A 27,312-nucleotide genomic window follows, 5' to 3' on the forward strand; every position below is an offset into this window, starting at 1 on the left:
GAAGTGTGTGTTCGTGCAGCAGAAGTGTGTGTTTGTGCTGCAGAAGTTTGTGTTTGTGCTGCAGAAGTGTGTGTTTGTGCTGCAGAAGTGTGTGTTTGTGCTGCAGAAGTGTGTGTTTGTGCTGCAGAAGTGTGTGTGTTTGTGCTGCAGAAGTGTGTGTCTGTGCTGCAGAAGTGTGTGTTCGTGCAGCAGAAGTGTGTGTTTGTGCTGTAGAAGTGTGTGTTTGTGCTGCAGAAGTGTGAGTGTTTGTGCTGCAGAAGTGTGTGTTTGTGCTGCAGAAGTGTGTGTTTGTGCTGCAGAAGTGTGTGTGTTTGTGCTGCAGAAGTGTGTGTCTGTGCTGCAGAAGTGTGTGTCTGTGCTGCAGAAGTGTGTGTTTGTGCTGCAGAAGTGTGTGTTTGTGCTGCAGAAGTGTGTGTGTTTGTGCTGCAGAAGTGTGTGTCTGTGCTGCAGAAGTGTGTTTGTGCTGCAGAAGTGTGTGTTTGTGCTGCAGAAGTGTGTGTTTGTGCTGCAGAAGTGTGTGTGTTTGTGCTGCAGAAGTGTGTGTGTTTGTGCTGCAGAAGTGTGTGTTTGTGCTGCAGAAGTGTGTGTTTGTGCTGTAGAAGTGTGTGTTTGTGCTGCAGAAGTGTGTGTTTGTGCTGCAGAAGTGTGTGTTCGTGCAGCAGAAGTGTGTGTTTGTGCTGCAGAAGTGTGCGTTTGTGCTGCAGAAGTGTGTGTTTGTGCTGCAGAAGTGTGTGTGTTTGTGCTGCAGAAGTGTGTGTTTGTGCTGCAGAAGTGTGTGTTTGTGCTGCAGAAGTGTGTGTTTGTGCTGCAGAAGTGTGTGTTTGTGCTGCAGAAGTGTGTGTGTTTGTGCTGCAGAAGTGTGTGTTCGTGCTGCAGAAGTGTGTGTTTGTGCTGCAGAAGTGTGTGTGTTTGTGCTGCAGAAGTGTGTGTTCGTGCAACAGAAGTGTGTGTCTGTGCTGCAGAAGTGTGTGTTCGTGCAGCAGAAGTGTGTGTTTGTGCTGCAGAAGTGTGTGTTTGTACTGCAGAAGTGTGTGTTTGTGCTGCAGAAGTGTGTGTTTGTGCTGCAGAAGTGTGTGTTTGTGCAGCAGAAGTGTGTGTTTGTGCTGCAGAAGTGTGTGTTTGTGCTGCAGAAGTGTGTGTTTGTGCTGCAGAAGTGTGTGTTTGTGCTGCAGAAGTGTGTGTTTGTGCTGCAGAAGTGTGTGTTTGTGCTGCAGAAGTGTGTGTTTGTGCTGCAGAAGTGTGTGTTTGTGCTGCAGAAGTGTGTGTGTTTGTGCTGCAGAAGTGTGTGTCTGTGCTGCAGAAGTGTGTGTGTTTGTGCTGCAGAAGTGTGTGTGTTTGTGCTGCAGAAGTGTGTGTGTTTGTGCTGCAGAAGTGTGTGTTCGTGCAGCAGAAGTGTGTGTCTGTGCTGCAGAAGTGTGTGTGTTTGTGCTGCAGAAGTGTGTGTTTGTGCTGCAGAAGTGTGTGTTTGTGCTGCAGAAGTGTGTGTTTGTGCTGCAGAAGTGTGCGTGTTCGTGCTGCAGAAGTGTGTGTTTGTGCTGCAGAAGTGTGTGTTTGTGCTGCAGAAGTGTGTGTTTGTGCTGCAGAAGTGTGTGTTTGTGCTGCAGAAGTGTGTGTGTTTGTGCTGCAGAAGTGTGTGTGTTTGTGCTGCAGAAGTGTGTGTTCGTGCAGCAGAAGTGTGTGTCTGTGCTGCAGAAGTGTGTGTGTTTGTGCTGCAGAAGTGTGTGTTTGTGCTGCAGAAGTGTGTGTTTGTGCTGCAGAAGTGTGTGTTTGTGCTGCAGAAGTGTGCGTGTTCGTGCTGCAGAAGTGTGTGTTTGTGCTGCAGAAGTGTGTGTTTGTGCTGCAGAAGTGTGTGTTTGTGCTGCAGAAGTGTGTGTTCGTGCTGCAGAAGTGTGTGTGTTTGTGCTGCAGAAGTGTGTGTTCGTGCTGCAGAAGTGTGTGTGTCTGTGCTGCAGAAGTGTGTGTGTTTGTGCTGCAGAAGTGTGTGTGTTTGTGCTGCAGAAGTGTGTGTCTGTGCTGCAGAAGTGTGTGTGTTTGTGCTGCAGAAGTGTGTGTGTTTGTGCTGCAGAAGTGTGTGTTTGTGCTGCAGAAGTGTGTGTGTTTGTGCTGCAGAAGTGTGTGTGTTTGTGCTGCAGAAGTGTGTGTCTGTGCTGCAGAAGTGTGTGTGTGTTTGTGCTGCAGAAGTGTGTGTTTGTGCTGCAGAAGTGTGTGTGTTTGTGCTGCAGAAGTGTGTGTGTTTGTGCTGCAGAAGTGTGTGTTTGTGCTGCAGAAGTGTGTGTTTGTGCTGCAGAAGTGTGTGTTTGTGCTGCAGAAGTGTGCGTGTTCGTGCTGCAGAAGTGTGTGTGTTTGTGCTGCAGAAGTGTGTGTGTTTGTGCTGCAGAAGTGTGTGTTTGTGCTGCAGAAGTGTGTGTGTTTGTGCTGCAGAAGTGTGTGTGTTTGTGCTGCAGAAGTGTGCGTTTGTGCTGCAGAAGTGTGTGTGTTTGTGCTGCAGAAGTGTGTGTGTTTGTGCTGCAGAAGTGTGCGTTTGTGCTGCAGAAGTGTGTGTTTGTGCTGCAGAAGTGTGCGATCGGAGCGAGGCGCAAAGAATCTCTGCCTCAGCAAAAGTTTTCATTAAATTTCTCTCTTTTTTTTTGGTTGAGACAAATGATGTGTGTGTCCTTCTGCCGGAGCCGCCGGAGCCGCCGGGGCCTGCGCGCTATTTCTATGCAAATAACAACCTCGCGCCTTTGCTCCTATTATTTCTGCTGGAGCTGCTGCAACATGACCCGGGAGAGGGGGGGCAGGGGGGAGGGGCGAGGGGAGGGGCGAGGAGGGGGGGAGTGTACACTGCAAGAACTCTCCACATTGTGATTTCGCTCGTTTTTCTGTCAATTTTATGTTTGAAGAGTTTAGAAAAAAAATCTTTTTGCTCAACCGATTTAGCTTTTTGATAATCATGTTGATTGGGCTTTTGCACGTTAGATTATACATTTTGCTGAATGTCACGCCTCAGATGACTTTGATATGTGGAAGTTCACGTGGGCGTGTCCTCGGGTCAGACACGTCACTCCTAGTAAGTAAATAAGTAAGTAAGTAAATTTTATTTACATAGCACCTTTCACAAACAGAGGTCACAAAGTGCTTCACAAAACACAAAATAAAACAATAAAAACACAAAAAAAACTTACAGTGAACAATACATATACAACAATATACAGTAAAAACAGTTTGTAAAACAAGTGCATTTAAAAGGCTTGACTAAATAAAAAGGTTTTAAGCTGACCCTTAAAAGCAGTAACTGAGACTGCGGAGACGATCGGAGATGCAGAATCACAGCGGCTCGTGTGCAGTCGTGCCTAGTGTCTATGTTCAGACTCAGAGCTGTAGAGTTCATCTTATGTAGTGCTTGGTGTGTGTGTAGATTGATTCTTTCCCATGTTTGACCGTCCCTAGACGTCAACGCGCTATCTGCCTCTGCACACGTCTGTGACGAGCGTGTGGAAACTTTTCCGTGACGGACCCAGTCTCGTCTGCCTAGATTTAACTTTCATTAAACTAATTGTCCCAGACAAAACTCGACCAAAGCTTTTAGTGTTAAACTGGCTCTTGGTCAGTGGGTCAGTGCCAGGCTCGTCCTGGACTTTGCAGTGGCCTCAGAGCCTGATGTGTGTTCAGACTCACAGCTCCAGACTTCAGGACGGACTGTACGAGGCAGATCCCTCCTGCGGCGCTCACAGCTGGACCACGGCGCGACACTGTTAATTACATAACATCTGGCTTCATGTACGACCCGTTACACGCACACACACGACTGTACGACCCGTTACACGCACACACACGACTGTACGACCGTTACACGCACACACACGACTGTACGACCCGTTACACGCACACACACGACTGTACGACCGTTACACGCACACGACTGTACGACCCGTTACACGCACACACACGACTGTACGACCCGTTACACGCACACACACGACTGTACGACCGTTACACGCACACGACTGTACGACCCGTTACACGCACACACACGACTGTACGACCGTTACACGCACACACACAACAGTACGACCGTTACACGCACACGACTGTACGACACACACAGGACTGTACGACACACACACAACAGTACGACCCGTTACACGCACACACACACGACTGTACGACCGTTACACGCACACGACTGTACGACCCGTTACACACACACGACTGTAGGACCCGTTACACACACACGACTGTGCGACCCGTTACACACACACGACTGTGCGACCCGTTACACACACACGACTGTGCGACCCGTTACACACACACGACTGTGCGACCCGTTACACACACACGACTGTGCGACCCGTTACACACACACGACTGTACGACCCGTTACACACACACGACTGTACGACCCGTTACACGCACACGACTGTGCGACCCGTTACACGCACACACACAATTGTACGACACACGATGTTTGACTTCACTTAAACGTGTCGTTGTGTTTTCATTTTAATATTGACTCAGAAACTGCTGCAGATGGAAACTATTTAACTTTATTATTTACTACATCTGCTTTTATGAGCTTCTTGTCATAGATTTCTTCTCTAAACCGTATGTAATAAAAGAACACGCTAAAGCAGCATGTTTAAAGGAATAAGAGGCAAAATCAAGCTTTTTTTGTTTCATGTTTGAGTTTTCTTTATTCTGATGTATTCAAGACAGTTCTGACCATTCCTGTTTTCCTTTATTTAATTTATTTTAATTTATTTGTATTTTTATGTTTATTTTTACATGTGTTTATGTTTATTTCATTTATTTTAATTTTTTAATTAGATACAAATAAAAACAATAAACAAAACCAGAAAACAGGCGAAAATAAATAAATAATAATAGAAATAATAGAAATAAATCATAATCCATGGTACAATATGACAATCACAAATAAAATAAAGGTAAAACATTATGTCACTTACACAAACAAAAGGTTTAAATACAGAAAAACCCAAACTGACCACAAGGGGAAGGAGTTACACAAAAAAGACACATTAAAATGACCAAATCATTACGACATTTCAGATCCACGTCGTTATTCAAAATGTCCATAATATAAAATATAAAACATAATTGAAATACTTGGTTCTAACTGTGAGCTTCAAAGGACAAAGTATTTAAAATGTTAAGAGTTAGAATTTATTGCGCAGATTTTTTACATTTAAACTACTAAAAAAGAGTGAAATGTCGATACAAACTGTCCTGATATAATAATTTCATGTATATATATATTATGTATATTATGTTATATTAAGACTTGAGCTGAAAAAGAAAGTAAGAAGGAAATACTTGTACTTTTCAGTGCAGTAGTAGAAAGTAGAGCTTCCTGCACTTTCCACCACTGCAGAATATTATAATGACTTGTGTTTGTAGCTCCGCCCAGCCGCTCTGTAGCTCCGCCCAGCCGCTTTACGTCACATTTGGACTGTTTTATGTCATAAATCCCTCTCGGCTCCTGGTGACGCCCCCTTGCTGGCTCCGCCTCTCGCTCTCGCAGCATAACTAAAGTCCACTCCAGAGAAGCAGCAGGCCCCGCCCCCCGCCCAGAGAAGCAGCAGGCCCCGCCCCCCCGCTGAGGCCGTGAAGTGAGCTGTGCCCAGACACCTGCCTCCCGCGGGGGGGCGGGGAGTGGGGGCCCCACACTGCTGCCCCGCGTCCGCTCGCTCTCCGGAGGGTCTGTGCCCATAAGCCGGTCTCACGGTGACTGCACTGGGGTCCCCGCGGCAGGAGGGCCCGGGTGGCAGCGGGGGGGACGCTAATGTGGTCCATCCAGGCGTTTATTAAGAGGCAAATCACTGTCATGGAGATGTGGTGGTTATCGCACAGACGCTAATGGAGAGCACCTGTCATGGAGGGCGCCTGTCATGGAGAACACCTGTCATGGCACCAGCCGAGCGAGCGCTAGATACAGGAGCCGCCAGCGAGCCAGCGGGCCGACGGGCACGCGGACCAGCGGGCCAGTGGGCCAGCTGGCCAACAGGCATCAGAAAGTTCCAGAACTCCTGTGTGTTCAGTATTTACGTTTATGACATGTGTAATACTAGAGCTATGACACGTTTATGACATATTTACACATGTCATAACTCTGTATTACACATGTCATAACTCTAGTATTACACGTGTCATAACTCTAGTATTACACGCATCATAACTCTAGTATTACACGTGTCATAACTCTAGTATTACACGCATCATAACTCTAGTATTACACGTGTCATAACTCTAGTATTACACGTGTCATAACTCTAGTATTACACGTGTCATAACTCTGTATTACACATGTCATAACTCTAGTATTACACGTGTCATAACTCTAGTATTACACGTGTCATAACTCTAGTATTACACGCATCATAGCTCTAGTATTACACGTGTCATAACTCTAGTATTACACGTGTCATAACTCTAGTATTACACGCATCATAACTCTAGTATTACACGTGTCATAACTCTAGTATTACACGTGTCATAACTCTAGTATTACACGCATCATAGCTCTAGTATTACACGCGTCATAACTCTAGTATTACACGTGTCATAACTCTAGTATTACACGCATCATAGCTCTAGTATTACACGTGTCATAACTCTAGTATTACACGTGTCATAACTCTAGTATTACACGCATCATAACTCTAGTATTACACGTGTCATAACTCTAGTATTACACGTGTCATAACTCTAGTATTACACGTGTCATAACTCTAGTATTACACGTGTCATAACTCTAGTATTACACGTGTCATAACTCTAGTATTACACGCATCATAGCTCTAGTATTACACGTGTCATAACTCTAGTATTACACGTGTCATAACTCTAGTATTACACGCGTCATAACTCTAGTATTACACGTGTCATAACTCTGGTATTACAGGTGTCATAACTCTGGTATTACAGGTGTCATAACTCTAGTATTACACGCATCATAGCTCTAGTATTACACGTGTCATAACTCTAGTATTACACGTGTCATAACTCTAGTATTACACGTGTCATAACTCTAGTATTACACGTGTCATAACTCTAGTATTACACGTGTCATAACTCTAGTATTACACGTGTCATAACTCTAGTATTACACGTGTCATAACTCTGGTATTACACTTGTCATAACTCTAGTATTCTCATCAGTGATGAGGAGCTGGAGTCAGAGTTCTTAGACTCTCTTCTTCTTCTTCTTCTTCTTCTTCTTCTTCTTCTTCTTCTTCTTCTTCTTCTTCTTCTTCTTCTTCTTCTTCTCTGAGTCTCATAAACACTTGTCTCTCTCTTGTGAGGTCAGAGGTCAGAGGTCAGAGCTGCTTTTGAATCATCACAGACTTGATTATGATACGTGGGATTTTAAGAGAGTCAATCCTTGTTTAAGACTATAATGTGTCCCTCGAATCGTCTGGGGACCCCCTGAAATCATTGTGTGACCCCATGGGGGTCCCGACCCCCCTTTGAGAACCACTGCATTATTCAACTACAAAGACGTGAGTCAGTTTAAAACCACACGATTCATGACGAATGATGAGGTTCAACATGTGGATCTTTCAGACACTTTTCCTCCGGCTGAGTTTATGATTCTAGAACCTTCTGTCACGTGAAGAAGGTGTTGTTTTACCTAGAATGTTCCGCAGTGTGGCATTATTAAACCTTTCTCCATAAAGACAGGCAGATGGCGCCATTGGAATAATTCTATTCCGATAAACCACAAAGTCAGACGGATTATAAGTTTCAAATATGATTTTTTGGAGTGAAAATCGATGGCGAGCCTCAAGAAGCTTCAAGAACCATAAAGTGAGAGGAATAAACCAAACTGAGACTAGCATCTGCCTGCGTGCTAACCTGCGTGCTAGCCTGCATGCTAACTTGTGTACTAACTTGTGTGCTAGCCTGCGTGCTAGCCTGCGTGCTAACCTGCGTACTAACCTGCGTGCTAGCCTGCACGCTAACCTGCGTGCTAGCCTGCGTACTAACCTGCGTGCTAACCTGCGTGCTAACTTGTGTACTAACCTGCGTGCTAAGCTGCGTGCTAACCTGTGTATTAACCTGTCTACTAACCTGAGTGCTAGCCTGCATGCTAACTTGTGTACTAGCCTGCATGCTAACTTGTGTACTAGCCTGCGTGCTAACTTGTGTGCAGCTGCAGGTCCAAACACGCCTCTCTGAATGCTAATGGCAGCGCCCCCTGTGCTTATGCCGTGGTCATTGTCATAAATTTACATCTGCTTCTGTCGCTATGGAAATGAGCGCTCGGCTGCACTTCACTAGAATCAACTTTATTTGAAATTCATTGAAAACACAAAAATATGAATAAAATACATATTATCTACTCATTTTAATAAATAAGTGTTTGCATTATCGTCCTTGGACGAGCGTCTTAAGACACGATTGTACTTTGGGTGGAACAGCAGGATTTTACAGGTTTTCTAACGTTTCAGGTTTTATTTCACACATTTTATAGAACCTTAAACGAAAGAAACTAGATCTAAAACTGGTGTAAAAATATTAACATTGTCTAAATGTCATTGCTTAAAACGACAATAAAACTTATTTTATTTTATTTATTTTACTTAACCCTAACCCATTTATTTTTTTTTATTATTTTTTCATATTTTTGTAATTCAGCACTTTTGTCTAAATATCATCACCTAAAATGACAATGAAACTTATATATTATTGATTTATTAGATTTTCTTATTTTTCTTTTTTTTTTCATTTTTCTTATTTTTCTCATTTTTCTAATTCAGCGCCTTTGTCTAAAAATCAATGCCTAAAATGACAAAACTCTGGATGAAATAATAAAACATCTTTTGGAGCAGATTTGACAGTTTAGACGTCGAAAAAACCCAAAAGACAAAAAAAACAATCAGTCAAAAGATTTGCCTTAAATTTACTTCAAATAAACATTTTCTTTTATAATATTTACTTAATGTGTCGAAGGCTTTGAGTTAATCTGATGCTGTGAAGAAGCTGCGTCTTCTCCTGTGCAATATTTTATTTAAATGCATTTATTTTATCTCTCAAATCTCATGTTTACGCTCTAATATATGATTTTATTCTGTTGTTTATTCACTTTTGCTTCTTTAAGTGATTGAAACGCCTCAGAACATGATCGTCTGCTCCTCTTTTCACTGAATTTACTTATTATCTTTCAGCAAAAACAATGTGTTATAATAAAGAACGTTCAATAAACCATCAAAGAAATATTCCAAAATAATATTGTTCATCAAGCAAACAATTTCAAATAAAAGAAAACAACAATTTAAAAATACTGTATTTGAAGTATATTTGATCATATTCTGTTCATTTTGTCCATAAATAAGCTGCACTCTTGACCAAACAATAAAACTTATATAAATACATACATTAAATGGCAAAAACTGTGCGTAACATGATAAACGACATTATTCAGAAGACATTATTGATCCGGACTTTGCTCTCTTGAATCACACTTGTGACCGGCTTCTACATTTCTAGTCAAAATTATCTGAAAATCAATAAAAAATCGTTTTAAATAAGGAACAAAAATGTCATAAAAAAATATAAAAAATCAATAGGAACCACGGTCAAAGTTCTGGAATCACGATTAACATTCTGCGGCGTTCGCCTCGGCCCTGTTGCATTGTGGGTGGCTGTGGGAGGAGGAGGAGGGGGGCGGGGCCACAAATCTCGGGCTCACACCTAAAGCTGTCATGGCCCCCCTCGGGCCCCGGCTGCAGGTCACCTTGGCCCGGACGCCGCAGCACGAGCCGCGCCTTATTATTATCACCTTTTTATGTCCATGACTTTTCTCTGTACGATTTATTTTTTAAATCAAGAACAACAAGAAACAACGTTTTATCGATCACAAAAGGGTTCGACTATGAAGAGGACAGAATCTGCTTCTCTAATTGTGATCGTTGTGTTTTCTCTTTTAGCTGCAATAAGGTTCAAAACGATTCCATAAAAACAATGAAATACAATGAATTATTTTATTTATTTTATAGTATTTATTGTATTCATTGTATTTATTGTATTTATTTTATTTATGCTTTTCACCGCGTCGTAACCATCGTGTTCCGTTGTGTTCCGTCGTGTTCCGTCGTGTTCCTTCATCGTTTTTGGGGTCTCAGATTGAAAATATGCTTCTGTAATTGTGATTGTTTTGCTTTCGCTTTTCGCTGCTATAACCTTCAAAACGATTCCATAAAAATGATGAAATATTTATTTTAATTTATATTTATAGTTATAGTATTTATTGTCCATCCATCCATTTTCTACCGCTTGTTCCCTTTTGGGGTCGCAGGTGACTGGAGCCTATCCCAGTGACTCCACCCAGAGAGATCATGTGATGTTGGTCTGGTCCGGGAATCGAATCCACGATCTCCTTCTTGGGAGGCAAGAGCGCTAACCGCCTTTGCCACCGTGCACCCCTATAGTATTTATTGTATTCACCGTGTCGTTTTTGGGTCTCAGATTGAAAATATGCTTCTTAAATTGTGATTGTTTTGCTTTCTCTTTTCGCTGCTTTAAGCTTCAAAACGATTCCATAAAAACGATGAAAATGATGTTTTTCCGAGGTAAACGTGGCAGAATGTCGAGGTTTCACAGGACGAGATTCCATCAGCTGGAAACATGTCTCACTCGCAGAATTATGAGTCGGATTGTGTAATGAGGAGGAGCAGACGACCTCTAGAATCTATTTCACCAAACAGTTTTAACAGCTCATTACTCGGGTTAAAAGCTCGTTATTTTCCTTTACATTAAAACAAAGTCCATTGTCCAAACGTCTTCATTTATGAAACGTTTTCACAGATGTAAGATGATGATCTACTTTGTCGTTCAAAACTGAGCGTGTTACATTAAAACAGCACAATATGTTTAACGGAGCAAGAATCAAAGACGTCTCCAGTCAACTTAAAGCGCCCCCTACAGGTCGAACTCTCATTGAAGTAAAATGGAGTTTGAGATTAATATATTTAACATTTGGCAAAAAAATTATCTAAAAAAAATGTATCCCAGGATAGCTCATTGTCACAACATTGTCTTAATGTCTTTGCTTAATACGACAATGAAACATATTTACTATTTTTTATTTTATTTATTTTATTTATTTTATTTATTTTATTTATTTTATTTATTTTATTTATTTTATTTATTTTTCTTATTTATTTTATAGCAAATTTTTCAGGTTTATAATTTCACTTCCTGATTGTAATTGATGATATCACAGTAGGAAATTACCCAGCAACCACTGAGCCAAATAAAAATAATATAATATATAATTTGACAGATAAAAATACATGACTTTATTTTATTTAATTAATTTTGAGTTGGTCAAAAAAGTTGTTTTATATAAAGTGTATGTACATTAAATTGTGTCACTTCCTTTAATTTTCAACAGATTTATTATTTTTTATTTAACTTTTTCTCCCCAAACATTTAATTATCATTTACTTTTAGAACAGGTAAAAATTCACCAAATAAAGTCCAAAATAAAATCATAAAAACCGTCACACGTCACTTTAAATACGTCACAAACCTATAATTTATCTTGAAACAATCAATGACGGAGAATATGACACACAAAACCTTCTAACGCTCATCTCCACGGCAACAGCAGCAGCAGCAGAACCTCAGCCTCTCCAGCTCCTCCTCTTCAACAAATAATGGAATTCTCTAAACGTTGCTAAACATTTTAAAGTTCTTACAAATTTTTCCTGTCAATTTGTCACATTTGTCACCTTTTTATTTTTCTCTTTGTAGCATTTTTTCATTATTTGTGTTCATTTTAAACCTGAGCACGTTTCCCCCGGCGCTGCCTGCGCCCTCTGCTGGTGGTGTGAGGTGAAGCACTCCACACTGGCAAAATATGAAGCTGAAGATGAAGCTTGGATTTTTTTGGGTGACAAGTTGAGGAGGATGCACTCTTCACTGTGAGCTGTGAGTGTTCTTATAAGCATTCTTGTTGTTGTTGTTGTTGTTGTTGTTGTTGTTGTTTTATGGCGGTTGGCATCCGAGTGTTGCATTACCGCCAGACTTTATTCTTGAGACGTTATTATAAGCGTTCTTCTGAGTGTTCTTCTGAGCGTTCTTCTTAGTCTTCTTTTAAGCCTTCTTCTGAGTGTTCTTCTTAGTGTTCTTCTGAGCTTTTTTCTGTGCGTTCTTTTAAGCCTTCTATTGAGTGTTCTTCTGAGCGTTCTTCTGAGCGTTCTTCTTAGTCTTCTTTTAAGCCTTCTTCTGAGTGTTCTTCTGAGTGTTCTTCTGAGTGTTCTTCTGAGTGTTCTTCTGAGCGTTCTTCTGAGCGTTCTTCTTAGTCTTCTTTTAAGCCTTCTTCTGAGTGTTCTTCTTAGTGTTCTTCTGAGTGTTCTTCTGAGCGTTCTTCTGAGCGTTCTTCTGAGCGTTCTTCAGAGCGTCCTTGAGTGTTTGGTGGTTCACTCACTGGATGACTCTACTCTAAAGTATATGTGCTTGTGTTAAGTTAATACATTAAACATTTTTACACATTTTTACTTAATTTGTCACATTTTTCACCTTTGATTTTTCTCTTTGTAAGCGTTTCTTCTGCCTGCCCCCCCTGCTGGTGGTGTGAGGTGTCAGCACTCTGGCCCGGGCGGCGCGGGGCAGATGGCGGCGGTTGTCGGGGGCGGCGCCCGCGACTCTCCTGAAAACGAGCGAAGTCATGATGCTTGTCTTTCCCCTCTCGCTGGAACAAACAGCACATTAGTCTTGTGTGAGGAAAGTTGCCGCGGCAGCACAACGTGGGTGAAGGATGGACGACCGCCAGAGCCCGGGAGCGGCGGAGGGGAACGCACCGGGAGACGGGGGGCGGGGCTCTGTGCGGACGCTGCCTTTGAGCAAGACGGTTCACCTTTGACTGTGGATTAGTGACACGTTTAGACTTTGTGAGCAACTGACAAACTTAAACAAAACGTAAACCGCGCTCGAATCGCACTTTTTAATCGTGAGGTCGATCTGAGCGAGCATGTGTGTGAGGGGCGTGGCTAAAGCTAGCGTGCACAGGAACAGTTTTGCCTCATTTCTTTGACTTCTCTGCAAAGCCTCTACGCCGCGTTTGAACCTCTCTTTATGTCATGCTAATGCTAATGCTAACGTCAGACGCAATATGACCTGGAAATGTCATATACTCTTGATAAAGCGAGTGCTGTGCGGCGATAAACAGGAAACGGCTGTTGCTAATGTGCTTTGCTAGCTTTGTGTCGCTAAGGCTCGACATAAAAGTTAGCATCACAAGTTAGCAGCAATTTTATCACAAGCGTTTGGGGGGGAAATTATTTTTTGCGAGTGTGTGTTTGCCTTTTGGCATTTTGTTTTCACGTGAGTCTTATCCAATCATCTGGCTCAAAAGCTGACGTGGGTGGAGCCGAAGAGAGCCACGCCCCTTTGGAAGCGGGACGGCTGAGGGTCAGCTTCAGTTCCCTTTAAGTTCATCTGAAGGTCTGAATTAGTTTTGTGGTCAAAGAGTCTGTGGTAAACATGTATCACACTTTTACGTTCGTTAAAGGTGGAATGGACGATTTTTTTGGCACAAATCTGAGTCTTATTTCCTCGTGGCGTCTACTGCCGATTAGTCCTGCCACGTATCAATCATAAAACGCACCTATCGCTCACCTGCAGCCGCGTGTGGCTCGACCCCACGTTTCCCCGTGCCTAAGCGCATTGATCTTTCATAATATAGTTCCCTCAGTGTACGGGGCAAAATGAAGACGGAGAAAGACAGTTCGAGCTGACGCAGAAGTGGACAGAAATCTACGGGAGACGAGCGATGCGATGTGATGCGCTCTGTTGCGCTAATAAACAAACGCACGTGTGTGTTGTATCAGTCCACACGGGGGAGTGGCATGTGCACTTCCGCCTGCGTTCTCAAATCGCCGAAAAATCGTCCATTGCGCCTTTAAGTTGCCGTTTTCAAAGACATTTTGAAAAATAAGAGTTTAAAATGACAGGAAGTGGAGCTGAATCCCTCTGTGATGTCATCAGTGTGCGACACAGAGACAGTTTAAACCATGGTTGGACTAAATAAAGGTGTTTTATGGTCTTGTTGTGTGTCAGATCAGAACTGTTGTGTCATTTATGTGGAGTTTGGCTCTTGTTTACAGTCTGGTTGCTATGGAAACAGCTGTGGAATCACCTCTGTGTCATATCTGTGTCACGTCCAACCAGGAAGTACAATTATAAACTTTACAGAGCGAAACCAAACAAGCCAAACGTCCATCTTCATCCTGGCTCCAGAACCCCATCTCCTACGACAACAACAACAGACGTCAATCCGCGGCTAATTAAAAGCGCTAACGGGATGCCGCTCAACGCTCGTCCGTGGAACGTAGCGCTCGAACGCGACCGTCCGCCACGGCCCGCGCTCGTCTCTCTCTCTCCCGCCGCAGCCAAAAGCCACTGCGACTCCGGAGCGCAGTTTGTCACGCAGCTGTCGATATTGGGCGGGACGGCGCATCACCTCGGCCGCTCCCCGGGGGGCGCTAATACACTCGCTCGCGCGCACACACAGACGCACTGACCCCCAGGACTCTCCTCTCTCTCGTTCTCCGCCTCTCGCTGTCACCGCCGCCTGATGAAATGTTCTTTAATACCCTATCGACGGTATCGACAGCCCCTCGGGTCTCGCCGCGCCCTCCGGTGGGACCGCCCCCCCCCCCCCCCCCCCCCCGCCCCCGCCCCCTGCGGTATTGATCCGGCGACGAGGGGTGTGGGTCTCGGCGCTATTACGGGGGAGATTAGTGGGGCCATTACGGAGCATGAGTCCAATGGAGGTGACAGAAGAGAAGGTCCCGCTGTGAGATGAACCTCTGCGACAAACACCTGCAGAAACAGAGACCAGAAGACGGGGAAGTCAAGGACGACGCCTTGTGCTTCGTACGCCCATCGTTAGGTCACGTGTTGGTTTGTTTGGGTAATTAACACGTGACGTGTGTCGGGAGTCGACGAAGCCAAACAGAGCAGAGCGACCGCATTCGGTGATGTCAGTGAATGAAAAGAAACGGGCGAAGTGGTTTTCCGACGAGCCGCCATGTTTGTTTTGGTGCAGACAGGAGCACGCTTGTCCCTGATTGGCTAAAGCACCTGTCAATCGCGACCGTCTGAACACGGGGGAGGTCAAGCCGGGGACAAGACTCACATCGCTGCAAAGTGTCGCAGAAGAAGAGGAAGAGGAAGCAGAAGAAGAAGCAGAAGAAGAGGAAGAAGAAGATGAAGCAGAAGAGGAAGAAGATGAGGAAGATGAAGAGGAAACAGAAGAGAAAGAAGAAGAGAAAGAAGAAGAGGAAGCAGAAGAAGAAGAGGAAGATGAAGAGGAAGCAGAAGAGAAAGAAGAAGAAGAGGAAGCATAAGAAGAAGAGGAAGCAGAAGAAGAGGAAGCAGAAGAGGAAGAAGAAGAGAAAGCAGAAGAGGAAGATGAAGAGGAAGCAGAAGAGAAAGCAGGAGAAGAGGAAGAGGAAGCAGAAGAGAAAGCAGAAGAAGAGGAAGCAGAAGAGAAAGCAGAAGAAGAGGAAGAAGAAGAGGTAGCAGAGGAGGAATAAGAAGAGGAAGAAGAGGAGGAAGCAGAAGAAGAGGAAGCACAAGAGGAAGCAGAAGAGGAAGAAGAGAAGGAAACAGAAGAGGAAGAAGAAGAAGAAGATGAAGAGGAAGAAGAAGAGGAAGCAGAAGAGGAAGAAGAAGAAGAGGAAGCAGAAGAGGAAGAAGAAGAGGAAGAATAGGAGGAAGCAGAAGAAGAGGAAGAAGAAGAGGAAGCAGAAGAGGAGGAGGAGGAGGAAGCAGAAGAAGAAAGAAGCGTCCGTGACATTGTGGATTTCAGTCCGAGAAAACATCAAATTCAAAGTGTTTAAAAAATGTTGCAGTAATATAATATACAATTTGAGAAAAATTAAATATAGTATATTTCCGTCAAAAGCGTACTTCATAAACGACGTACAGTTCAAGGGGAAATAAGAGACGCTGCATTTGTCTCACACTGGGGACAAATACTCGCTCGATCGCAATAATGAAAATACTTGTCCATTAGTTTAATAACTGAATAATTGTTGCATCTGGACGACACCGAGGCTCAAACTGACCACAGTTTTTTATGACTCTGAAAAGCATCGAAACCAAACGATATCGCGCCAAACGTTTGTGTCGTATGAAGACGTCCTCGAGCGGTAAAAAGCTGGTTTTCACAGGCCGTTTGTGATGGCCGGTTAATTCATCAAAAGTGTAATGGTCAGTGGTTAACGGCGCCGACTTGTTTACTGACCGTCCCTTTAAGCCGCTCTGCTCTGGACGATGGTGTGATTCCGCAGATTGCCTCCTCCTCCTCCCCGCTCTCTGCCCTGTAGAGCCGGGGCGACCTCAGCGGGACGGGGGGCTCTGTGATGGATGGTCCTGGCCTGAGAGGACCCCTGCCCCCGTCACCCCCTTCCTCCCCCGTCCTCCCCCCCCCGCGGCCCGGGACATATGGGGCGGCGTCTCCTGTGGTCCGCTGTGTCGGCATCGCCTCCTCCCGCTGAGGATCAGGACCGGAGCGGGACGGGGCCAGATCTGCTGACGCCGGACAAACTTTCACCCGCCAAAACTTTTTCACACCGTTGTTCCCGTTCACCGCTGGCACCCGTTCACCGCTGGCACCCGTTCACCGCTGGCACCCGTTCACCACTGGCACCCGTTCACCGCTGGCACCCGTTCACCGGCTTTGGGCTGGTGTCTCTCCTCACTCCACGCTCGCAAAATATGAGTCAAAAATTGAAGATGAAGCTTGTATTTTTATTTGGGTATTTTCTGGGTTGTGGTAGATGCTGTGAGCTGTGTGCCAGGGAGTGTTCTCCTGAGCATTCTTCTGAGCGTTCTTCTGAGCGTTCTTCCGAGTGTTTTTTCTGAGTGATTTTCTGAGCGTTCTTCTGAGCGTTCTTCTTTGTGTTCTCCTAAGCTTTCTTCTGAGTGTTTTTTCTGAGTGATTTTCTGAGCGTTCTTCTGAGCGTTCTTCCAAGCGTTCTGAGTGTTCTTCTGAGTGTTCTTCCAAGTGTTTTTCCACATGTTTTTCTGAGTGTTCTTTTGAGCGTTCTTCTAAGCGTTCTTCTGAGCGTTATTCCGAGCGTTCTTCCAAGCGTACTTCTGAGCGTTCTGATTGTTCTTCTGAGTGTTCAGAGGTTGGCTCACTCTAAAGTGTATGTGTGCTTGTGTTGGCCCTCTCAGTTCGTACCGGTGCAGAGCGAGAGCTGAAGGTCACGTCACAGTTTTGGCTCGTTTGTCCCTCGAGTTTAGAGTTAAAAACACAAAACTGAAATAATGTTTTTGAACATAGATTCTATTTTAATCGGTCCTAAATGTCTATAATTTTTGTGCCTCATTTTCACTTTGCCCTTGACAAAGAAGTCTGTTCTTACCAGGTCAAATTAAGGTTTATTCCTTTGCATTTGTAGTGTATTGTTTTTACAGATACATAAGTTAAGATAATACATGTTTGATGTTCATGTTTTCTGTAAATATGCCAGAATAACCATCAGTCGTCCCAACTCACAAAGCAACTTTAGAATTGGAACTAAACAAGGACAAGAGCAGAACTAAACAAGGACTAAACTGGATCAAATGTTCAGCAGGTCAGTTTTCCTCTCAAACGTTTTTGATTTGGCGTCACGAATAGTATCGCCGTTTTAATTGTCAAAAACATAAGACGAATATTCTGTTTTTGGTTGAAAATGTGCAATTGTTGAACCTGATTCTTCAACGATCAAAACCTGTCTCATCCTTGTGACATTCCTCCAAATCCTCGAATCCTTCTTTTTTAAACTTGGCGTGAGGCAGTAATAAACCAAGTCCAACCAATCTGCATTTTGACACTTTCTCTCACTCTCATTGGCTCATAGCAACAGCGTGTGCCGTTGCTAAGCGCGTCGTATCTGTCGATGCATTTGCTCTTTCTCTCGTGGAATCGCGTCTCGTTCGGGCTCAAAGTTAATTTAGTGAATGTATTTCTCTCATAACTCGCCCCGTCCACCGTCTAACTCGGGATAAATCAGGACGTTTGCTCTTCACGTGCGAAACGCTTGCACCAGCAACTTCCCGACGCCGCCGTTTAATTTACGCCGATGTGGGTTCGACGCCAACGGTCGCGCGCCCGACATAAAAGCCACGGCGGAGGAAAAATATATACGTATGAGAAATGATTTGCGACGACGTTTGGGTTCAAGTGGATCCCTGTCCCGGGTTAAAAGTGAAGCTAATACATTATGGGCGGCGATAGTGCTCGGGACGGGGGGGCGGGGACGGGGGGCACGGGGGCGGGGCGGCGGGGGGGCGAGCGAGGCGGGAGACACATAGTTTACGTCGTCGCGCGGGAGGAACGCGAGCGATGCGGGGATAAGGGCCAAATTGATGGTCATATTTTAGCGCGGGTCAGGCCCAGGATGGCGCCTTTCGACAGCGTAATTACAAGTTTGGAGGGAGGAGAGAGAGAGAGAGAGAGAGAGAGAGGGAGGAGAGGGGGAGGAGAGGGGGAGGAGGGAGAGGAGGGGGGGAGGAGGGGAGGAGGAGGGGAGGAGGAGGGGAGGATGGACAGCCAGGCTTAATTGAGTGGTCACCTTTGAGTGTTGTGCTAACACTGCAGTGAGATGGAAGAGGAGAGAGAGAGAGAGAGAGAGGGAACAAAGAGGCAAGAGAGGAGAGAGAGTGAGGGGAAAGATGGAGAGATAAGAGGGAAAGAGAGGGGGGAAAGAGAGAAGAAGGAAGAAAGATCGGAGAGAGATATATCAAGAGAGGGGGGAAGAGAGTGGAAGACAAATGGGAGAGGAGAGAAAGAGTGAATAGAAATACAATGGAGAGAGAGGGGGGAAAAGAAAGAGTGAAGGGAAAGATAGAAAGAGAAGAGAGAGAGAGAGAGAGAGAGAGAGAGTGGGAAGCAAGAGAGGAGATGGAACTGTTGGAAGAAACATAAGTGAATAGAAAGACATAAATAGAGAAAGGGAGGGAGAGGAGGGTGGAAGGGAGAAGGAGAAAGAGAGAGAGGAAGAGGGAGACGGGGGAGGAAGAAAGACGAGGGACAATTAGAGTACGGGTGAGAGAGAAAGAGAGAAAGAGGGAAAGAGCCAAGGAGGAAAAATAACGTAATAAAGGGCGGGAGGGAAAGAGAGAGGGAGAGGGATGAAAACCACAGGGAGAAAAAGAGGAAGAAAGCGAAGGAGGGAGGGAGAGAAAGAGAGAGGGAGAGGACAGAGAGAGAGAAAATGGTGAGGAGGAGAGAGAGAGAAAGAAATGGAAAGGAAGATGGAGGCGAGAAAACGGGGAAGAGATAGAGATGGAAAGTAAAAGAAAGAGAGGAGTAAAGAGAGAGAAGAGAGAGAGAGTGAAAGATAGAGAGGGGATGGTGAAAAAGAGAGAGAGAGAGAAAGTGCTGATTAGTCGTTCTGCGTCGACATCACAGACTTTTCTGCCAAACAGGAAGTTATTGTAGAACATGGTTTTTACTCTGGAAATGGGTAAAGTCACTCCAGTTTGAGTGTATCGTCGTCATAGCAACGGTGGCACAGTGGCACAGTGGCACGTCCCAAAGCCAGCAAGTTCCTGATTCTGACTCTTTTATAAGTTAAACAAATGTTTATGATGAATAAACAGCTCCAGTATTTCACGGTCCAGGTGTGGCCTGTCTCCGCCGTTGCTGTGGAGACGTTACTGCTTTGCCCAATGTTCCACAGTGACTTTACCCGACCTGCGTTCATTCATCTCCACGTGTTCATGCGGCTGAAAACACCACCTGACCCGTGACTTGTTTCTTGTCTCCTCGGAGTCATTTACTTTATACTGTGACCTGAACAGGACCGTGTAGTTAGTCCCTTTGTCTCCATGGAGATCGAGCTGTTTAATGCCAAACACTGGAACTTTCCTGGCAATGACCTTCTGAAAAAGAGAAGAAGTTACACCATGGGCTCCACCAAGGGCCAAGGAGGGGGGAGGAAGAGGGAGAGAGAGAGAGGAGGAGGGAGGGAGAGGGGGAGAGAGGAGGGGGGAGGGAGGGAGAGGGAGAGAGATAGGAGGGGGGGAGGGAGAGGGAGGGAGGGAGAGGAGGAGGAAGAGTTGGTTTGTGACTCTCAGACTTGGATTCTTCAGATGTGACTCCTCTTCTTCCTCCAGCTCCTCCTCCACCTGCAGCTCCGACTCCTCCTCCTCCAGCTCCTCCTCTTCCTCCAGCTCCTCCTTCTCCTGGAGCTCATCAAATATTCAAAAAGCAATCAACGCTGCGTCGAACTCATTGTGTCGTTTTCTCTCATCCTCCACTCTCCCTCTCTCTCTCTCGCTCTCCATCTCCTTCTCTCCCTCTCTCTCTCGTTTAATTTGAGTTAACGTGAATAAATAAAGAATAAACACATCTTTTTGAGAATGATCTGAGCCGCGCTGCCATAGCAACAAATCAAACAAAACATGATTGACGGGGCAAAAGGCGTCGTCTTCCTGGACTTCTCAATGTTCAACAGATAAACAGGATGTTTGTTTTAAATTGTTGAATTAGTCTGCAGTTTTACAGCGGCTCCTACAGGTCGCAATTAAAATGAAAATATTTTGAATTTTGCTGAAAAATTATAAAAAAATGTCACAGATTAGCAAATTTTTTGAGTTTATAATTTCACTTCCTGTTTGTAATTGATGACATCAGTACGAAATTACCCAGCAAACACTGGGCCAAAACTCATCTACTGTCACTTTTTTTGTTGAATTAATGTTTAAAAAGTCAAAAAAGTTGTATAGTTCTTTGGGTAAATTCTGCGTAAACTTTGACTGGAATGAGTGTCCCAGGTGTGATGTCACTTCCTGTCCCTGGTGTGCTGTCACTTCCTGTCCCTGGTGTGATGTCACTTCCTGTCGCTGGTGTGATGTCACTTCCTGTCCCGGTGTGCTGTCACTTCCTGTCCCTGGTGTGATGTCACTTCCTGTCCCTGGTGTGATGTCACTTCTTGTCCCTGCTGTGATGTCACTTCCTGTCATTTTCTACAGATTTTTCCACGTTTTCTCCACAAATATCTGCTCGATCGGTGTAAAACTATAATATATAAGTACAACAGGTACAAATACACCAAATAAAGTCACATATAGAACATGGTAAAAACCCACCGTACTCACTTTAACTTTGCGACGACACTCGCGCTAATTGAACTCCCCTCATCCCGTCCTCATCCCGTCCTCGCCCGTCCTCGCCCTGTCCGCGTCCACGTCCCGTCCTCGTCCCGTCCTCAACCCATCGTTTCCTCTTATTACCGCGGGCTTTGCCTCTTGTCCCGCTCGACTAACGCCCCGCTGCACTCGCCCCCCGATCACGCCGCTCACGACTCCACCGCCACCATCACCGTCGCCGAGCGCACCGCCCAAAAAACAACACCCACACACACACACGCACGCAAGCACACACAGCCACGCCCGGGACAGCGCGGGCTCAGACGCGGCGCCACATCACCTCTCCCGAGATTGCCGGCGAGGTGCGAGGGACTTGTGGGTAATTGTGCTGTTTTTCATTAGCGGTTAGATGAGGATCCCAGGGAAAGGAAATGGCCTTATCATTATTGCTTGTGCCGTTTGTGCCGATCACAAGCCGCCCCTCGCCAAAAAAAGGACAATTTGTTCCCCCGGGAGAGGAAAGGGTGTAGTCCGCCATTACCGCAGTGAAAGAAGCAAGACGCCACTAAATGACGAGGCTGAAAGATTGCGCGGCGGAGGTAGAAAAGAAGAGAAAGGCGTGTGTGTAATAGGATGTGGTTTGAGAGGCCACGTTGGACGGCAGGAGATGAGAAAGGGAATGAACAAAAATGGCTGACAAAACGGTGATGAGGTTGTGCGGACGAGGCGGAAATTAGAGGGGGAAGAATCGGCGAAGGAGATGAGCGATACGAGGAGGTGCGTTTGGTGTGTGTGTGTGTGTGTGGGGGGGGGGGGGGGGGGGTTGTGAGTTTGTGCTTTTCTATCGACCACGGCGAGGGCCAAAGCGAGACGATCGTTCATACTTCTGTGTGAAACGAGGACGCTCGACGGACGCTGGGAAAAGTGGGGAAAAAGTTGGGATAGTTCGGCGACAGGAAGGAGAAAAAAGTGTGAGAGTTTAATTAGTTGATTTACGTGTTAATTTAAGATGAGGGCGGGGCTAGAAATATCTTTGTGTTCGCACTCTTTTTAGATTCTTGCTCAACATAAATACATACTTTTTAGTTTTTCTTGCTCAGTGTGGTTTCTTTACATGTAAAGCAGGACTAGTCAACGTAAGGCCCGAGGGCTGAATCAGGCCCGCCAAGTGATGAAGACGGGCCGCGACTCAGCTTCCAAATATATATAAAAAGTAATAAAAAATCTTGTTTGTTTTTAATTCTGGTTTAATTCTGGATTAGTTCGGGTTTAGACTTGTTTTGGTCTTGGTTTAGTTCAGACCTGGTCATGGACGTCACAATATCAAAGTTTAATGTTATGATTATTGTGAGAAAAAATGTCACGTTTTAGTCGTGTTTAGTCCTGTTTAGTCCTGTTTTAGTCCTGTTTAGTCCTGTTCAGTCCTGTTTAGTCCTGTTTTAGTCCTGTTTAGTCCTGTTTAGTCCTGTTTTAGTCCTGATTAATCTGTGGGAGTAGGGTCTCTCCTTAATTGGTTCTCTTCAAGGTTTGTCTTTACCCCACTCCTTTTCCCTTTCCTCGCCACTCTCCTTGCCGCCTGCTCACAGCTCGCCGCTCACAGCTCGCCGCTCACAGCTCGTCGCTCAGGCCACTGGAGCAGCTTTGATTATTCATAGGAAACATAGTCGCGGGGGAGCGAGGAGGGGCCCGCCGACTCCCGAGCGCGAGGTGTGTTTGTTTGTCCGGGTGAATAAATAACGAAATAAAAGCCAAACAATCAGGGCCCCGCTCGCCGCTCGCGCCGCGGGAGCCGAGAGCGACTCCGACTCTGGTTATAGAGTTTAATGAACGGGAAAAGATTAGGAGCAGATCGCGTTATAGAGCGACAACGTGGAGCTGCAGAAGGTGCCACGGCAACACTCAAGTCCTACAATAGACGAGGGTCACATGACGAGGCGGTTGTGTAAAGATATTTGTACATGTATTTTGTTTTCGTCATAAAGAATATCACTATTATTATCAGATGATCCTTCTGGTTTTAGCATTAGCATTTTAGCATTTATCATGGCTGTGGATTACGTGTTTGTTAGCATTGTCATTTCTATATGTTAGCTGCACTGAGATGGAGCAAAGGATCATGGTTAAAACAAGAAGAAGAACAAAAAAGAAGAAGATTAAATAGGAAGAACAACAACAAGAGGAACAAACAAGAAAACAGAAGAACAACAACAACAACAACAACAACAACAACAACAACAACAAACTTGTGCGTCGTGTTTGAAGGTAAAAGTACATGTTAATCACTTCAATAAAGTATTTTATAATCAATACTGCTCTATTACGACGACTTTATTAACAGAAATAAACATACTTTTCCTTATGAGACTGTGGTGTCTCAGGACGTAGAAGGATGTTTGGTTTCCATGGGTACGACAGCTGTCACTTTACACTGTTTAAGTCAGAACATGATCATTATTCAAATCTGCTGTGAATTAACTGAAGAATGACATTTAATATTATTCATGTATGTGATTATGTCAAATGGAAACTGTTAATATTATTATAGTATTTTTTGTTTTTATTTTTTCTTTAAAGATATATTTTTAAAGTTTGTAATAAAATAATAAATGATGTGTTTGTTCCTCTTTATTCACCCCTTTTGTGCTTTTCTATGTTTTATTGCCGTAAATGCTTCTGTGATACGTTCCTTGGCATTAACATGAAATAAATCAAATCAGTCCATCTCTACATTCATGTATTCTCTCTTTATCATAAGCGGTGTCGAGTGAAGCTGCCCACGCGCTCGCCGAGGACGACTCTGTTTTCCTCTTTCATCTGTATTTATTCACATTCTGCTGCGGCGGGCGACAACCACCGGCTTAAACACAAGTTACACCCTATAGTTTCCCTTCCGTCGGTGTCGGTCCTTTCGCTCAAATCAAACCAGGCAATTGAAACGTAATATCTCGGGTCCCGCAACCTCACGCGGCCCCCCGCCGCTTCCCGCCGCTGCCGTCGATCAGGAGCGATCGCCGCGCCGATGAAGCCCGCGTAATTCTGCGGCTCGCGCCTTGACGCTTCACAATTACCCCGACGTCCTGTGCATCTTTAAACAAGCGCATTTCTGTTTCATGTGCTTCAGCTGCTGCCCTGCACACGCCTCTGTACGTGTTTGTGTGTGTCTGTGTGTGTCTGTGTGTGTTTGTGTGTGTCTGTGTGTGTTTGTGTGTGTCTGTGTGTGTTTGTGTGTGTTTGTGCGATTGTTGTAACTGCGCAGTCGGAATAATAATAGGCCCGGACTCTAATGACCGTAATGGGGCTGTGGGGGGAGCTGTGGGGGCCAGAGACTGGATCCAGACAAAGATGGAGAATATTAAACCTGCTGTTTTGTCTGAAAACACCTTTAGATACTTTAAAGTGTCTCTGACGGGTTCTTACCATGTTCTTATTCTGACTTTATTTGATGTATTTGTACCTGTTGATCATATAAATGAGAGTTTTGCATCAATCGAGCAGGTATTTGCGGAGAAAACGCAGAAAAATCTTTTAGAAAATGACAGGAAGTGACATCACAGCAGGGACAGGAAGTGACATCACAGCAGGGACCGGTAGTGACATCACACCAGGGAAAGGAAGTGACATCACAGCAGGGACAGGAAGTGACATCACACCAGGGACCGGAAGTGACATCACACCAGGGAAAGGAAGTGACATCACAGCAGGGACAGGAAGTGACATCACATCAGGGACCGGAAGTGACATCACACCAGGGAAAGGAAGTGACATCACAGCAGGGACAGGAAGTGACATCACACCAGGGACAGGAAATGACATCACATCAGGGACAGGAAGTGACATCACACCAGGGACAGGAAGTGACATCACACCAGGGACAGTCAAAGTTTATGCAGAATTTACACAAAAAATAACTTTTTCGACTCTAAACATTAATTCAACAAAATAAATTCTCTCTCATATATTTATATTTGTCAAATAACATTTTTAAAAGTTGTGTCGGTGTAATCCCTCATTGGTCCAGGCGTGTTCCATAGTAGAAAAAGCTTCAGTTGTTTCATCTGGACTCAGTTTGAAAAAGTAGACGTTTCGACTCTCATCCAAGAGTCATTGTCAATAACAGAATTTAGATCGAGAACTCCGATATTAATACTGTTCTGTGGTAAGACCCGCCCATTGGGCGGAGCCTTCCTGAAGTAGAAAGAGTTGTTTGTTTCAACAGAAACTCCCCCTTTGTATCTACCGAGCCTATTCAGAATCTTAATGGGCTATTAGAATCCTCTTTGTCTTTGTGAGACCCTGGCTCAACCACCCTGAGTAACTGATTAGCATCTAAATGTCCTGGTCCTGGTCCTCTACCTTTCCAGGGGTTCAGTATACCATTATAAATAACAGGAACCTGTTGAAACAAACAACTCTTTCTACTTCAGGAAGGCTCCGCCCAATGGGCGGGTCTTACCACAGAACAGTATTAATATCGGAGTTCTCGATCTAAATTCTGTTATTGACAATGACTCTTGGATGAAGTCGAAACGTCTATTTTTTCAAACTGAGTCCAGATGAAACAACTGAAGCTTTTTCTACTATTTTTAAAAGTTGTTAGCAGCGCAACTTTTGTGCGACATTATCTGTTATTTTCACACTGACAACCGCATTTGCTTTGGTAAACTTGTTAGCATGTTAGCATGTTAGCATGTCCTCCCTCCTCTCTCTCCTCTCTACTCCTCCTCCCTCTGCTCCTTCTCCCTCTTCCTCCCTCTCCTCCTCCTCCCTCCTCTCTCTCCTCCTCCTCCTCTCTCTCCTCTCTACTCCTCCTCCCTCTGCTCCTCCTCCCTCTCCTCCCCCCTCCTCTCCTCCTCCTCCTCCTCCTCGATATCTTCCTCCCTCTCTTCTTACTCCCTCCCTCCTCCTCCCTCCTCCCTCTCCTCCTCCCCCTCCTCCTCCCCCCTCTAAGCGTTCCCCTCTTCCTCGCTCTCCTCCCTCCCTCCTCCTCTTGCACCCTCTCCTCTTCCTCCCTCCCTCTTCCTCTTCCTCCCTCTCCTCCTCTTCCTCCCTCTCCTCTTCCTCCCTCTCCTCCTCTTCCTCCCTCTCCTCTTCCTCCCTCTCCTCCTCTTCCTCTTCCTCTTCCTCCCTCTCCTCCTCTTCCTCCCTCTCCTCTTCCTCCCTCTCCTCCTCTTCCTCCCTCTCCTCTTCCTCCCTCTCCTCCTCTTCCTCCCTCTCCTCTTCCTCCCTCTCCTCCTCTTCCTCCCTCTTCCTCCCTCTCCTCTTCCTCCCTCTCCTCCTCTTCCTCCCTCTCCTCTTCCTCCCTCTCCTCTTCCTCCCTCTCCTCCTCTTCCTCCCTCTCCTCCTCTTCCTCCCTCTCCTCTTCCTCCCTCTCCTCCTCTTCCTCCCTCTCCTCTTCCTCCCTCTCCTCCTCTTCCTCCCTCTCCTCTTCCTCCCTCTCCTCCTCTTCCTCCCTCTCCTCCTCTTCCTCCCTCTTCCTCCCTCTCCTCTTCCTCCCTCTCCTCCTCTTCCTCCCTCTCCTCTTCCTCCCTCTCCTCCTCTTCCTCCCTCTCCTCTTCCTCCCTCTCCTCCTCTTCCTCCCTCTCCTCTTCCTCCCTCTCCTCCTCTTCCTCCCTCTCCTCTTCCTCCCTCTCCTCCTCTTCCTCCCTCTCCTCCTCTTCCTCCCTCTTCCTCCCTCTCCTCTTCCTCCCTCTCCTCCTCTTCCTCCCTCTCCTCTTCCTCCCTCTCCTCCTCTTCCTCCCTCTCCTCTTCCTCCCTCTCCTCCTCTTCCTCCCTCTCCTCTTCCTCCCTCTCCTCCTCTTCCTCCCTCTCCTCTTCCTCCCTCTCCTCCTCTTCCTCCCTCTTCCTCCCTCTCCTCTTCCTCCCTCTCCTCCTCTTCCTCCCTCTCCTCTTCCTCCCTCTCCTCCTCTTCCTCCCTCTCCTCTTCCTCCCTCTCCTCCTCTTCCTCCCTCTCCTCCTCTTCCTCCCTCTCCTCTTCCTCCCTCTCCTCCTCTTCCTCTTCCTCCCTCTCCTCCTCTTCCTCCCTCTCCTCCTCTTCCTCCCTCTCCTCTTCCTCCCTCTCCTCCTCTTCCTCCCTCTCCTCTTCCTCCCTCTCCTCCTCTTCCTCCCTCTCCTCTTCCTCCCTCTCCTCCTCTTCCTCCCTCTCCTCCTCTTCCTCCCTCTCCTCTTCCTCCCTCTCCTCCTCTTCCTCCCTCTCCTCCTCTTCCTCCCTCTCCT

The sequence above is a fragment of the Eucyclogobius newberryi genome, unplaced genomic scaffold (assembly GCF_026437365.1).
Source record: "Eucyclogobius newberryi isolate DKJ021-1_F unplaced genomic scaffold, fEucNew1.0.hap1 SCAF_10, whole genome shotgun sequence".
Taxonomy (NCBI): Eukaryota; Metazoa; Chordata; class Actinopteri; order Gobiiformes; family Gobiidae; genus Eucyclogobius; species Eucyclogobius newberryi.